General features: G+C 43.5%; 1 long non-coding RNA gene across 2 annotated transcripts in view; it reads left to right on the plus strand.

Annotated features, from left to right (window-relative positions):
- Positions 1-1555: 1555 nt before the first annotated feature.
- The window catches only part of LOC102025443, a 22344-nt gene continuing 8265 nt past the window's right edge, over positions 1556-15634 (plus strand). For both annotated transcript variants that reach the window (XR_259871.2, XR_259872.2), the window contains exon 1: positions 1556-1778. This is a non-coding gene — a long non-coding RNA (uncharacterized LOC102025443). The remainder of the gene's footprint in view (positions 1779-15634) is intronic.

Raw genomic sequence — 15634 nt, forward strand, 5'->3', positions numbered from 1 at the left:
CTGACAGGACCTTGAGGGTCAAGCAAAGACATCCAGGATTACTTAGCGCATTCCCAAGGCACAGTGACAGTGACCCTTCGCTTCTACTGGGGCTTTGACTCATACTTTCAATACCTTGCAGGAATTGCCCCCTTCTAGGGAGGCTGACCTGGGTATGGTCAGAGCTCCTGGGACCTGAAAGGAGGTGTTCAGACCACAGGACTCATAAGTGGTGGGGACAGGATGGGAGGGCAGGCTGTGTGCCCAGGAAGGCCCTCCTCGACAGCTTCCCAGCATGGAGGTGGAAGCCACAGGGTCCCAGCTTCAGATCTTTAATCAGGATAAACCTTTCATTCAGTCGGGATGGGGCGTGGGCAGTGGTGGGAAGAAAGATTCAGAATATATCATAGCAAAATCTAGGATTTAAAACTATTCATTAAATGACTGCATGTCAAAGGCAATTACTTCATAGTCAATTGTATGTCAGACCTCTTTGTTTCTTGGTTTGGTCCTTTTGCATGTTCCTCCTAAATTTCACACCGCAAGGGGGTGGGGAACACATTTGCATTTGTCCTTCCCTTGACACAAGTTCGGCTTAGCACCACCCTCAGTCAATAACTTCATGACGGGATCCTGAGGCCACTGGTTGTAAAATACGCAGCCAGCAGAACTGCTGGTTCTTAAGAAATGCACTCAGCATCATTGCCGGTGAGGAAAAATAACCTGTGGGAGGAGAATGGGAGGAGGCTGATTTGTGTGTTTTTCTTCATTCATTCATTCATTCATTCATTCAATAAATATTTGTTGAGTACCTACTGTGTGCCAAGCCCTGCTTGGGACATGTCATGTGCACAACACATAAAAATCCATGCATCTCCCAGGGACAGACCAAAAGAAGAACAAGTGAGTGACTTGTACTGTGTATCAAAGTGACTAGTGTCCAGGGAAAACAAAAAATAAAGGAACAGAGAGATCAGGATGGAGCAGTGGGAATGAGGAACTTCTAGTGTTACGTAGGATAATTACAGAGGATGGCATTTGCGCAGCGGCAAAGGTGAGGGAGTGAGCCCGCTGCACAGGGAGGAGCAGCCTGGAGTGCTGAGGGCAGAGTGAGGAGGCCAGGGAAGCTGGGTGGAGGGAGCTGGGCCAAGGGCACAGTAAGATGTGAAGTCAAGATGTGAAAGGTTGGAGAGGAGTATGGACTGTGGGAAAGGTTAGGGCTTCACTCTCAGTGAAATGGGGAGCCCTTGCCAGGCCAAAAGCACGGGACTGTCATGATCTTTCTTTGTCCTAAGAATATCTTGGACCAGACAAGGCTAAGCTACTGTAACAACCCAGGAGAGAGACGATGGTGGCTAAAGCTAGAGTAATCATCCCTCCCTCCCCCGGTGTAGTGCCTGCCCCGTGTCATTCCAGAGCTGAGAAATAAGCAACCAAAGCAAACTCTCCATGATGAGTCAGCACAGGGGAGACCAATGCTGGGAAAGGCAGGAGATATTGTCACACACTGTGCAAATAGCAACACCAAGAAGAATCAGGCCCTCAGACCAGCCCGTTATGAAACAGTGCCCCACCACCCAGACCACATCGCATGCAAACATGCCACCAGCACCTGCATTATCGAAACTTCTGTCTTTCTGACCTGCTGACACCTAGGTAAGCAATCAAGTGTGTCTTTACACCATGCTGGAATTTTCCACAGGATTTGGAGTTAGATCTAATCTTTCCCCAGATGATTCCTTCCCTCATGTGAAATGACTTGGTTCCTGGTGAAGTGACTCCATCTATCCACTGATCAGGTATGGAAGAGATTCACTTTGTGCTAAGCGATTGCCAGAGCTGCATGTCTAAGGTATAGTTCCTGCTAAGCCACACTAAAAGTATTTTGCATTTGTGTTTTTCTATAGACATTATTACAAATATGTCTTCACATTTTCCATTATTTCCTGAAGCAATTTCTTCTGCTGGTATTTTAGTTATAAAATGCTTTATCCATTTTAAAACTGAATTTTTTTTATATGAAATTTTGACTCCCCTGTGCTAAAATACTGACTGATACAAAGGCCTTTGCCGGCTAAAGGAAACAAACATTCCTGAAAGTTTTATAAGAAAGATCCACATAGTTTTTGCTACACAGCTCACCTAGAACTACAAAGCTGAACACGCAGAATGTGCAGGAAAATCCACATTTTATTCTCACTGTTTTGTGTCAATGGTTCCTTACGTTAGATTATTTAGAGCTCATTTTCTCTGGCTGCCCCTCTGAGGATGAAGAGCCTATAGCCTTCTTCCTCTGGGCTTTAGAGAAAAGAGAGGGATAATCCTGGACTTGCAGGGCCTCTACTGTCTCTGCTGCAGTTCTTTCTCTGATTCCCACGTAGGTGAAGCCAGCTGTTAGGGGAAGCATGTTGCATAGTGTAGCCTGGAAACCCACCTCCTCTGATGAGATAGCTCGCATGCTGACATCTTGAAGTACTTTATGAGTTCCACGGAGCATCTCATAACTGCCCCCGAAAGATTGGCCAGTGACCTCCATTCCAGAGATGTAGTTTTGGGGACTGTCAAGGTCTCATGTGATGAAAGAGCAGTTCTTTCTTTTTTTTTTTTTTTTTTTTTGGTTTTTGGTTCTTCTCCGGTACTGGGAACCGAACTCACGACCTTGCGCTTGCCAGGCAGGCGCTTTTGCCGCTGAGCTAAATCCCCAGCCCCCAAGAGCAGTTCTTTCATGTGACAAATATTTAGTAAACATCTGCCACATGCCTGCAGCTTGCAGCCCACGACCTGCTCTCCAGTGGCTCCAAAGTGCTACAACTGGTCAGCCTTCTGTCCTAGGCAGAGCATCAGTAGGCTCACTCGGAGAGCCTAACCCTGGGGCCACCCTATGTGGATCCCCCTCAGTTCTGCTGCAGACCAGAAAGGCCTAGCATAGGGAAACTGGGGATATCCCCTTCTGTTCTGTGAACTGTGTGGTGAGTAGGAAACCCCTGTATACAAGGCCTGGAGTCAGTCAGTGTGGGTTCCAGTGACAGCTCATCACTCGCTGGCTGTGTGTGAGCTTGCACACATCACCTTACTTCCCTGAGCCACGGTGTCCTCATGGGTAAGGTGGGGTTGGTGAAACTGTTGACTTCACAAGCCTTTTGGGACGATTCAGTGAACCCTCATGCACGGTACAGGGCCTGATACATAACAAATGCTCAGACAACGCTCCATTGTCCTATTGAGAATCGATTCAAACTGTCACATGGTCCTGGGCAGCATCTGTGCTTGTTGGTCATTGATTTGGACAGACCTGGGGCTAATGACATAAGAAATAAAATATGCAGGAACACTGCAATGACCAGATTTGTTTTGCCTACCTCCAGTGGTTCCAGTTTTGGAGGCAAGGAAAGCAAAATGCTTCATTTTAGAGCAGGAGCCACACACAGAACCAATGGGACAGTGCTGGCATTGCTGTTGCTGTTGCTGCCATTTTATATTGAAATGAACTTGTCATTGTCCTGTGGCAGGACTCACCTGCGTTCACCAAATCCTGGACCCCTTGTGGCCTCCGCCATCCTCGTACTTCCCCTGCCTTGCTCTGAAGACTTCGGAGGTCTAGCAGTACCTTGCTTTGTTGTACACCTAGAGGAGCCAGGGCAATGACAGGACCCTCTCAAAGTCCAATTGTAATGTAATCCAGACTCTTTAAAAGTTCCACCACTTTGGTCAAAACTGAAGACCCATTTGTCTATCTTCATCTTGGCTCTGAGCAAAGGCTTCAGTGTGGTTCTACAGGGTTGACATTTGGACTGCAGAGGTACTGCGACAAGCAAGGCAGGGAAGCTCTTATCCTGCCTGGCTGGCCTTTTCTCAGTGGTGTGCAGTGGACCTCAAATCCTGTGAGTGACTTTTCTCCAGACGTGGATAAGAGGCCATTCTTTTTGTGCATTCTCCTGTGGACTCCGGTTGATGTCTTGCCAATGCAGCAGGATGCATCCCCACTCCAGATGGGCAGGAGTCCAAGAAATGCAGTTCTGTGTTTGTCCAAGCCAGATAGTTGAGGAAAAGCCCTGAAGCAAATGTACAGTTTATATTTCTCACTGCAGATAGAGAGTCTCTTATTTCTCAGCAACAGGACAAGCCTGAGGCAAATTCAGTTCAGTGAAGAACAATACTTTTCCCAATCTGCAGGGTCCTACACTGCGTTCGGCCCTCTTTCATCCTCCCAAGGCACTGGTGTTTGTCCCATGTCTCATACATTCCCCTCTCCTGCTTCAGGACTTGTGTGGCCCTGGGAAAGCAAAATGATTTTTAGTGTTAGTTTATAACAAACTTAATCTGGAGGGCAAATCTCCAGCTAACAACGACGCAACAGAAAGGTCACTCGATTACTTCCAAAGTCAAACAGAACAAACATTTGTGGTATCAGAGTTCTCTTCTGCGAGAGCTGCCCACAGAGGAGTGAGTCTTGCTGTTCATAGAAGAAGGCTTTGGTGTATAAATCCATGCTGAAGGCTTCACTTAATGAATCCAGAGTGTCGTTAGAGGTTGCTCTCCCTCAAACCAAGTTTGAATTGGATGAAGAGTGTGACTCACAAAACAGGTTTTATTTAAGGGATTTGGGATCTTGATTTTAAATGTATGTTATGGGTATGGGAAAAGAAAGAATAATCATGGGTACATATTCAGCATAGAAATCCAGAACGCATTCCAGCTGTAGGATTTGTGTTGTTATTGGCTAGACTTGTTCTTGGGTTGGGGAAGTGGGGCCAGCTATCCAAATCATCCCTGTGGAACTGTACTTCCCACATTTGTTTTTTTAAACATAACAACAAATGCTCATACATTTAAAAGAGAGAGTTAAACACTGCCTTTATTTTTTTTCGTCAGGCAGTAATTTAACCCTAAAATTTTCAACTCTGGTCTTCTAACTTTACCAGTAAGGAAAGAAGAAAAATGCTTGGCTTTTTGTTTTCTTTTGTTGTTTTTGGTTTGTTTGGTTTGGTGGAGTTTTTGGTGGTACTGGGCTTTGGACTCTGGGGCCTTTACCACTGAGCTACATCTCCAGCTCTCTTTTATTTTGAAACAGGGTTTCACTAAGTTGTTCATGCTGACCTCAAACTTGTAATCCTTCTGCCTCGGCCTTCTGAATAGCTGCAATTACAGGCATGTGCACCATTGTGTTGGACTAAAAAAACCTTAGTTTTTGCTGCAAACTTCATAACTTACATCCTGTTTAGAAACATTCAAGGGCTTCTTCTAATAAATGCTCCAATGCTTTCCATTCCCCTACCTGTCCCCAGTACACATAGGTTTGGGTTTTTTTGTACATTGGTTAGTGTGATTCAGAAATGGAAAACTCCAGTAAGAATCAACTTAGAATGTCAGGCTCAGATGAAGACCCAAAGGCAAGACCATGCCTGAGCCTGTGTCTTGGTTACTTTTCTCTCGTTGCTGGGACAAAATACCTGACGCCCAAAATTAAGGAAGGAAATGTTTATTTAGCTCACAGTTTGTGGAGGTTTCAGTCCATACTTGGCTGGCTCCAAGGCAAAGTGGTACATGGCAGACGGCAACAGTTCGTGGTGGCAGAAGACAGCAAAAGCAACAAGAGCAAAAAGGGGAAGGGGAAGCAAGCCTCTTTTCCTCCCTACATTGTGTGCTGGCTATCCACCCATGCCCACACCATCTCTGTGCCCTCCTCTTGCACAGGCTCAGGATGAGTACCAAAAAACATCCCAGAGCAGAAAGGGTATGTCCTTTTCACCCTAGGATGTAGAAATGCTGAGCCTTTTAGCCAAGCCTCTAGACTCCTCAGGTTGACACAATGTATCAGCCATAACTATCCACCTCTTGTCAAATTGGCAACCAAGGACATTTCTTTAAACCAGTTTCCAGGGGCTGAGGATTTAGTTTAGCGGCACTGCGCCTGACTGGCAAGTGCGACATCATGAGTTCGATTCCCGGTACCGGAAAAAAACAAACAAACAACAAAAAAAAAAAACTAACTAAACCAGTTTCCAGTTACAAACACATTAGAACCCTATACATTTCTCCCCTGGCCCCTCAGAGACTCATGTACATCCCTTTATGTAAAAGACATTTTAGTCCATCTCTAAGAGTTGCCAAAGTCCTTACAGTTTCAGCATTGATGAAGAGTCCAAGTCCCAAGATCTAAGACAAACTCTTAGCTGTGAGCCCTTTTAGAAATGAAAAGTTAAACACTTCTAACATTCAGTGGCACAAGATAACATTACCATTCCAAAAGATACAAACAGGAAGATACAAAGCATTGGGACCACAGCGAGTTCAACATCCAGCAGGGCTAACATTATGTCCTGTGGTTCCAGATTCAACATCTGTGGCAATCTGTGGCAAATTGTGAGCTCCATGTGGCTTTACCTCTGTGGCACTTCTGGTGGTTGTAGCTCCCATGGCTTCTCCCTTAGGTCTGCTTTGCTCCCTCCTTGCAGCTTTCCATAGATGATCAATGTTTCTGGCTTTTCCAGTCTTCTGAGATCTCCCCTGCACTTTAGGTTTCTCACTCACAGCTTCACACACTGCCCTTTCAGGGGCACACAGCTTGTCCTCCCAGGTCTTTTTTATAAATCTGAGTGGAAGCCTTCTTAACCTCAGAACTCTTGCATTTTCCATGCACCCACAGCCAGGGCATGTGGATGATGCCCAAGTCTGATGCCAGCTGGAGCAGTAGCCAGGCTTTCTTCTCAAAGCAAAGTCTTTCACATTCACAGTTTTGAGGCTGGAAAGGGTGGAGACTTGTTGCTCTTAGGGATGCCCTCACCTTTTCTATTCTCCTGTTTCTGTGCTATCCACACTGTCTCTGTGCCGTCCTCTTGCATTTTGCTCATGTTCAGAGACTTTGCCTGAGACTGAGATTATGGACAGTGGACTGATTAACCTGGCAAAAGAAATTTCCAGGCAGTCAAATGTTGGGGTGGCGTGGCTATTGTTGGAAGCCTGTAGCCAAATTTATGTTGAGAATCAAGAGCAAAGAGCCCAGCAGGATGATTTAAATGCTGTGAGTTTGGCCAGAAAGGAAGCTCCAGTAAAGTTGTGCATTGCAAAGACAGAGTTGAGGAGACTACCACTGCTGAGAAGGAACAAGAGAATGGAAAAGATGACATAAGGGCATCAAAAGAAGCAGCAAGTCTCCACCCTTTGCAGCCTCAAAACTGCAAAGATGAAAGACTTTGTTTTGAGAAGAAAGCCACAGAGCACCGTGTTCCAGAATGGAGGTGGCAGCCACACCAGCTTCCACAATTGGGGCAGCATAGAAAATTTGTTCCTCAGAATCAGGTTCAGAATGCCCAGCGATCCAGGCACTTGACCCCTATGGCCAAGAGAGAAGAAAACTTGGCTATTGCTCCAGGTGGCAGCAGACCTTGGCATCATCCAGGTAACATTGGTTTTAGATGCATGGAGAATGCAAGAGTTCTGAGGTTATGAAGGCTTCCACCTTAATTTCAGAAGGCCTGAGAGACCAGGCAGTGTACCCCTGAGAAGGCAGTGTGTGAAGCTGTGAGTGTGAAGCAAAAGGTGCAGTGGAGAACCCAGAATTTTGGAAAAAGCCAGAAACATGGATTGTCTAAGAAAAGCTGCAAGGAAGGAGCAAAGCAGGGCTAAGAGAAAAGCCATGAGAGCTGTAACCACCAGAAGTGCCATAGGGGTGAAATCATGCAAGCCCTTTGGAGCTCACAATGTGTTACAGATCGCTTCAGATGTTAGACGTGGAACTACAGGACTTAATGTTTGCCCTGCTGGATGTTGGACTTGCTTTGGTCCCAATGCTTCGTATCCTTCTGTTTGTACCTTTAGGAATGGTAATGTTTACCTTGTACCATTGAATGTTGGAAGTGTTTAACTTTTCATTTGTGTGGGGGCTTACAACTAAAGAGTTTGCCTTACATCTTGGAGGAGACTTGGTACTTGGGTTTTTCATCAATGCTAAAACTGTTAGGACTTTGGCAACTCTTAGAGATGGACTAAAATGTCTTTTACATAAAGGGATATACATGAGTCTTTGGGGGGCCAGGGGTGGAGTGCTATGGTTTGCATCTGAATGTCCCCCCAAAGCCTCATGCAGTCATGGGGAGGGCATCCAGAGTTATGATTGATTCATAGTCCAATGTTGGAATTATGGATGTGAGTGCTACACTTGCCCTGGGGTGGGTAGATTGCATACAATGTGAGGGAGGGAAAGAGGCTTCCTCTTCCAACTGCCGCTTCTCCCTTTTGCTCTTGTTGCTTTTGCTGTTTTTCACCAATGCCATGAACTGTTGCCTTCTGCCCTGTGCCATTCTTCCTTGGAGCCAGCCAAGTATGAACTGAAACTTCCACAAACAGTGAGCTAAATAAACCTTTCTTTCTTTAATTTCGGGTGTGAGGTATTTTGTCTCAGCAATGAGAGAAAAGTAACCAAGACAACCTAGTTCAAAGTAAGGAGTCCAAAGTTGGATTTGCTCAGGTGGTTAGCAAGATTGTATTACTTTCCAGTTGTGCACAAGCCACTCTGGTTTTCCTCTTATAATTAGACATAGTATTCATACCCTCACTTCCTCCCATTAAGCATTGTTGAGAGCATTCTTTGAGTATGTCTTAGTTACTTCTCTCATTGTTGAGACAAAATACCCAATACCCAAAGTTAAAGGGAGAAAAATTTATGTAGCTCACAATTTGTAGAGGTTTCAGTCCATAATTGACTGGCTCCAAGGAAAGGTAGCTTTACAGAGGAAAACAGTTCATGGCACCCACAAGGGACCTTGACAACATCTTTCTGCCTCTTTATCTTATCCAGGCTACTCAGGGTAGGTAGCACTCACACCCTTAATCCTAGTGCTCTTGAGCCTACCATTGCACCATTTATCAATCACACAGTGCCACACACTGTAGATCCAACCACATCTGAAAAAGCCCCACCTATGATTGCATGAGGCTTTGAGCGGGGGGGACATCTAGGCACAAGCCATAATGTTCAAAGATATTAAATATTGCATCAGGTTTTATTAAAGAAATGTGAGGCAGGATCCATAGCAGCTGGATAGATGAGAAAGAATATACACAAGAGTTAAAGGGCATCACAAACATATGTAAAGTGCCAAAGAGAACTCTCCACATGAGTACCACATTGTGGAACAACAGGAAGAGGGACCTCAGTGGGGTCTGAGATGAGCCACAACTGTTTCCAAGGATCTTACTGAAGGGAGGATGAAGAAAAGACATTATAATGCAGGGAATAGTCTACATCAAAAATAGAATTCTGTGCTTATCAAAATCAGGCAGATACTTGGAGTGTTCAGGCTTTGTCAATATTGCACATTTGGTTCTCAATGATGGCCACATACCTCAGAATCACTTGGTATAATAAAAAGTACATTTGGTCTTTGTTATGACTTGTGTCTGGGTGTCCCCCCAAAGCCTCATGCGGCCATGGGGCAGGCTTTTAGAGTTTGATTGATTATGGGTATGACAGCTACACCCACCCTGGCGTGCATAGTTTGCATATGTAAGGGAGAGAAAGAGGGTGCTTCCGGCCATTTCCTCCCTTGTGTGTTTTTTGTTGCTTTTTGCTGTGTTCGGACACCATGAGCTGTAGCCCTCTGCCATATGCCACTCTGCCTTGTAATCTGCCAAGTATGGACTGAAACCTCCACAAACTGTAAGCAAAATAAACCTTTCCTTCCTTAATTTTGGGCATAAAATATTTTGTCCCAGCAATGAGAGAATAGTAACCAAGACAGTCTTCATCCCCAGTTTCTTGAACAGAGTTCTTAGAATTTCTTAAACAGTAAAAGCACCTTTTGATATTTATAAAGAATAGGGTACAAATCTTGCTAATAAGGTGACTTTTAGTGGGTGCTATAGATCAATGTATATGTCTTCCCAAAACTCAAAACCTAAGATGCAAAGTTATAGTGTGAAAAGGTAGGGCCTTCAGGAGGTGATTAAGTCCTAAGGGCTCTACCTTCATCCATGAGAGGTGCACTCATACTAAAGGACTGACTAACCAGAACTTTTGCCCTTCTACAAAAGGACACAAGAGTTTGTCCCTTCTCAAGGCACAGCAGTAAAACACCAGCTTAGAAGTTAAGAGCAGCCCTCACTGACAATGAATCTGTGAGGACCATGACTTTGGATTTCCCAGACTCCAGAGCTATAAGAACTAAATTCCTTTTTTTAACAAATATACTCAGTTTTAGTATTTTATTCTTGCAATACAAAATGACTGAGAAAGTGGGCATTTATTTCCCAGGAAAAGGCTGGCCACAACACAAAGAACAATTGCACCATGAGAGGATTGGAACTTACAGCCAACTCCCCATTTCCAGGAAGGGGAGAGAGGCTGGAGATCAAGTTCAACTGCCAATGGCCAGTGATTTCATCAATCATGCCTACTTAAGGAAGCTCAATAAAAACTTGTGGGTGAAGAGGTTGATGGAGTTTCTGCGTTGGTGAACTCATAGATGTGCGAGGACAGTGAGGCACCCAGAGAGAACACAGAAGCTCTGTCCCCAACCCTTACCTTGCCCTATGAATCTCTTCTATTTGGCTGTTTTTGAATTATATCTTTTAAATAAAGCAATAATTGTAAGTATAGACCTTTTTTAAGTTCCTTGAGTAGTTCTAGTAAATGATCAAACCCAAGCGGTGTAGGTGAAGACAGGAATCTGAATTTGTAGCCATACTAGACAGAAGTACAAGGAGCTGTGGACTCAGGCCTGACACGTAATATGTGAGTAGTCTTGTGGGCTTGAGCTTTTAAATTTGTGGAGCCTGATGATATCACCAAGTAGTATCAAAATAGGATCAGTGTCAGAAAATTGATATTGGAAAAAAGCATAGAAGTATCTAGTAAAATTCAGATTCCCATGCCCATGACATCAACTTTTCAAACAACTGTGAAACAACTTTTGAAACAACTGTGTTTCAGGGGCCAGGGGAGCTCCCCATGTGAATCTAAGACACACCAGCTTTTCAGAACCATTTGCACAGCTTCTGCTTTGGCAGTCTCCATATCAAACCCAGAGTGAGTCCTCCCTAAGGAATCAGATCCAGAACTACCCAGCTTTCTGTCTACACTGCCCATGTCAAATTGATGATAGAAACTTCTACAGTTTTAGTTCTACTATTTCAAGAATGGTGTCTGTTACTCTATCCACCTGGCCTCTTTCTTCATGACTTCTTGTGGGGAAAGTCTGTAAAGCCAATAGAAAGAGGTGATACAGGGTTAATAATATCCCTTAGTTATTGCAAGGTGACCAGGTCCACAATCTCCCAAATGAGTGTATGGCAAATGTTAAATAAAAAGAGGCAAATGCAGTGATTTCAGGGCTCGAGGAGGATCAAAGCCTTCTTGCAGAATTCGAGATTCTCTCAGGGCTAAGATCAAGACCTTCTGTGGGTGGCCCATATTCATTTAGTTATCAGAAGAAGAGAGGGGAGTACTCAAGAAGAGCAGGAATTGCTCAAAGACTTCTCCAAGTAAGGTATTAAATTAATCCACCCAGGAGTGAGATGCCTGAGGTTATAGTCTTTACCTAGTTGAGATCAGATCCAGGTGTCCTTGGCTGTGATCTTGTCCTATCCTTTGAGGCTTTGGGGCTTCATCCACCATTACAGGCCTTAGTAGGGATTAGTGACTCACAGAGGTTCACTTACTATGGGTCCACCGCTGATCTCCAGACAAAGAGCCTAGGCCCTGGACAGACTCACAAGTAAACATGAAAAGCCAGTTGGTTCATTTAAGTCCTGTTCAAGGTTGCTTCATAATGGTCTCCATCAAGGTGTGACTCTTCCATTTAGCTCCGTCTCAAAACCTCTCTGGGTAAGGAGGAAGCTCATCAATGCTGATACTGTGGAACCTGTTTCTCCAAAGGCTTTGTGGCCTATGTCTGGTAACAATGGCTGCTTGCCAAGGGGCAAGGGCAGGGCCCAGGGCTGAGCAGGCCTGTGTGTACCCACATCCACTTCTGTGCAAGCAAGAGAGGGCTCTCTGCAGGCCCAAGAGCCTCTCCAGCCCTGGAAAGTTGGGACACGGAATTGTCCCTGGTCAACACCATGCACCCAACGCATGTTTTCAATGTAGTAAAGAATACATTAAAAGCAAAATAGACAACAAAAATCATCTGTAATCCCACCATGATGGCTACAGGTGGTCCTGTATTTATATTTCCCTCCAGGCTTTCTCCGCGCATTCTGAAAGCCCAGCTGAGGTCTGTATTCCTGTTCATGATTAGTTTCCAGGCCAGTAAATAGAAAAACACAAGATTTCTTCGTCAGATTCCCTCCCTGCCGAGTATGCTGCATTCAGGGGCCAACAGCTTTTGTTCCTTGTGCTATGGAAACCTCACTCTCTGAAGGAAGGCTTTTTTCATTGCCTCTTAATATTTATATTGCCAAAGTTATATATACATGTGAGTGTGTGTATTCATCCCATATTTGGTTCCCTTTTTCATATTAAAGCAAATATGACATATACCCACATTGCTTTTACATCTACAAAAATGAAGTAATAATATAAACTTGGTGTGATGACTTGCTTTTTGACTTACCAATATATTGTGGATACCATAGATATTTTTTAGTGAGAAAAAGAAAAAGCAGAAATAAGAACCGGGCTGGAAAGTGAAAACAGCTCCTTTAATCTGGATGCCAGGAAGAAAGTATGTACTAGGTTTGCTATGCTAATTGAAACCACAGCCCAAGGCTATTATATACTTTGTCCTGAGTATGAGATTGAGAAATGTAGCTACGTGGGTTGCCATTTCTTAAAGCACACAGAACAAATAGCAAATGTATGGAAAAGAGGCTTAAGAACAAGTACATACAAATCTTAATCACATGTCATATGTGATTACTCACATAACAGCAGCCTGAAACTTTACTTTTTTAAAACAGTCAAAACTGCTAGAAAAGAAGGAGAAGGGACAGGTGAGAGGCGAAGGGCATATAAAAAGACTTAAGATGTGTTATGTACATGTACCAATTCCCCATGATGAATGTAATCATTATATACTGTAAACTTGTAGCAATAAAAATAAATTTAAATACAGCTAGAAAATAGTGAACTTCCAAAAATACAGATTTGCTTCTTCCTTTGAAAAAAAATTAAAGCAATCAATTAGTTCTACAGAGTATTGAGTGTCTGTCTGCCAGGCTATGTAACAGGAGAAGGAATATATCTTCCAAAGACGGTCTACTCTACTCTTCAAGGTCAAGGTTGGGACAGATCATTAACTATTGGCACAATAAATAGAGAAGTGTCTTGAATGTTAGAAGACAATGCCTGCTATGGTGGGAAAGAGTAGCTTTGAAGCAATTGGATTGGTACCTGGGAGTGAGACAGATTGGAGTATGAAATGGGATAACTACAACAGACTCCACTGAGAACATGACAGATACATTTGAGTCAAGTCTTGAAGACAGTGAGAGACAGGGTCAAGTGGGTGTCTATTCTGGATGGAACTGTGTCCTCTCTCCTCCACCTCAATTCACCAACGTACACCCCCATCTCCCTTCTTGCCCCAGTGAGAAATTTAAAAAAAAAATAATATTGAAGTCTTAACTTCCGGCATCTTATGAATGTTTTCATATTTGAGAGTGGGGTCTTTCTTTGCAGAATGACCATGTTAAGGTAAAGTCATTAAGATTGGTCTTAATCCAATGACTGGTGGTGCCCTTGTGGTAAGTTTGGGCAGACACCCAACAAGAATGCTAAAGACACCAGGACATAGAGGAAAGAAGATGTGAAGATGGAGTAGAGATCAAAGCAGAGCCACCACAGCCGAGGAGCATCTGGGTGACTCGAAGCAAGGGAGGATTCTCCCATAGAAGAAGCAGAAGGAACATAGTCCTGCCAACATTTTGATTTGCAAGTTCTGCCAGCAGAACTATGCTGTGTAAGCCACACACTATCCAGTTTGGGCTACTTCGTTAGAAACTCTAGGAGGCTGAGCTAGCATTCAGGACAGAGCAGGGGCAAGGGTGGGCTGGAAGAGAGAGGCTGAGAGCAGCAGGAGATGAGGTCAGAGAGAAATGGGCTTGGGAGGGTGCAGGGGGATCCTGTGAGGCTTTCCTGTAAGGCTTTGTAGTCATGGGAATGACTTAAGTATTATAGTGGAATGGGATTGTGAGCATGGGAATCGTAACATCTGACAGGGTTCAAAAAGTTTCTCAGGGCAGATATTGGCAAAGAGAATGATCAAGAGGCCTTTGCAGTAATCCTAGCCAAAGGCAATGTGCCCACAGCAAAATGAACCAAAAAATGGCCAGATACCTCTTACATTCTGAAGGTAGGAGTTCCTGATGGTTGAATGTTCCCTATGAGAGGAAAAGAAGGGTCTACGACCAATATTAACTTGCATCGATATAAGGAGAATAGTTCATCTTAGCAGATTTGGCACTTTTATCACTCACCCAGTGCCATACAACAAGTGGACTAACAAATAAACATAAACAAAATCCAGATGACAGACACTGTTTATACCTTCCAACCAAAGTGCTGAGCAACTCTAGAACTAACCTTAGGACTTCAGGCTAGGTACCAGTCTGTTCCTTTGAAATAATTCTGATGTATTCAGAAATCAAAAGTCACCTTTTAAATTTATTTTCTTTGAAAAACAAAATTGCAAATATGTGGTCATCATTATATCTTTTTATACCTTGTTGAGGAAATGTCACCTCAGGTAAACAAGGTGATTTCTCTGAATTTAAGAGAAAATGGAAAAGTCTTGTCTACCACTTTAATCATGGTACTACTGAGCAGGTAAATCCAGACATTGAGGAGTCCATGAGCTATAGATTCCCTGAATTCAGAAGACACCACAAGCACTTCCTTTCAGCGCTGGGGAAAGTTTGGTAGATACAAAGATGAATGGTGGCTCAGTGGTGGAGCCCTTGGTTAGCATGTGTAAGGTCCTGGGTTTGCTTTCTGGTACCAAGTCAACAGCCCAATGTATCTTTCCATCCTGCCTCTAGTTTCACACAGAATATACGTACACATGTACAATTTGTCTATTTTAAAATGATGGCATGATATCATATGAAGGACCCTGAAAAGAATTTTTTTCTTGTAATAACATATTACAAAGATCTTCCCAGTCAATAGACATAGACTGAACTCATTTTCTTAATGGAATAATATTGTATTGCATGGATGAATCATAATTTATTTAACTGTTCTCTGTCAATAAACATTAGTACTTTGTTTCTAATTTTCCTTATTTTTCAGACATCTGTCCTTATTTACTAGGACATTTTATTTCTATAGAACAAAATCTATAATATTACGCTTTTTAAGCAAAATACATTGACATTAAGGACTTATGACTATAAAACAAATTACCAGGGCCAGGAGTATAGCTCAGTGGCGTAAGCACTTGCCTGGCAAGCCTGAGGTCATGAGTTTGATTCCTGGTACCAATAAATAAATAAATAAATAAATAAAACAAATTACCTTTTTTTTTCTCACCTAGAAATAACTCCATTATATCTCGCAGGATCATTTTACATTGCAGAAATGGATAATTAGGGAAAATTCACTTCGGAACAGAAGAAAAAGTGACTCATACTTCTGCCTTGCTTCCCCAGTGTTCCCGACGGCCCTGTGCTGCACAGCAATAGAACAAGAAGGCACGGGGCTGGGGATTTAGCTCAG

The sequence above is a fragment of the Chinchilla lanigera genome, unplaced genomic scaffold (assembly GCF_000276665.1).
Source record: "Chinchilla lanigera isolate Chin_1 unplaced genomic scaffold, ChiLan1.0 scaffold00009, whole genome shotgun sequence".
In the NCBI taxonomy this organism is placed as follows: Eukaryota; Metazoa; Chordata; class Mammalia; order Rodentia; family Chinchillidae; genus Chinchilla; species Chinchilla lanigera.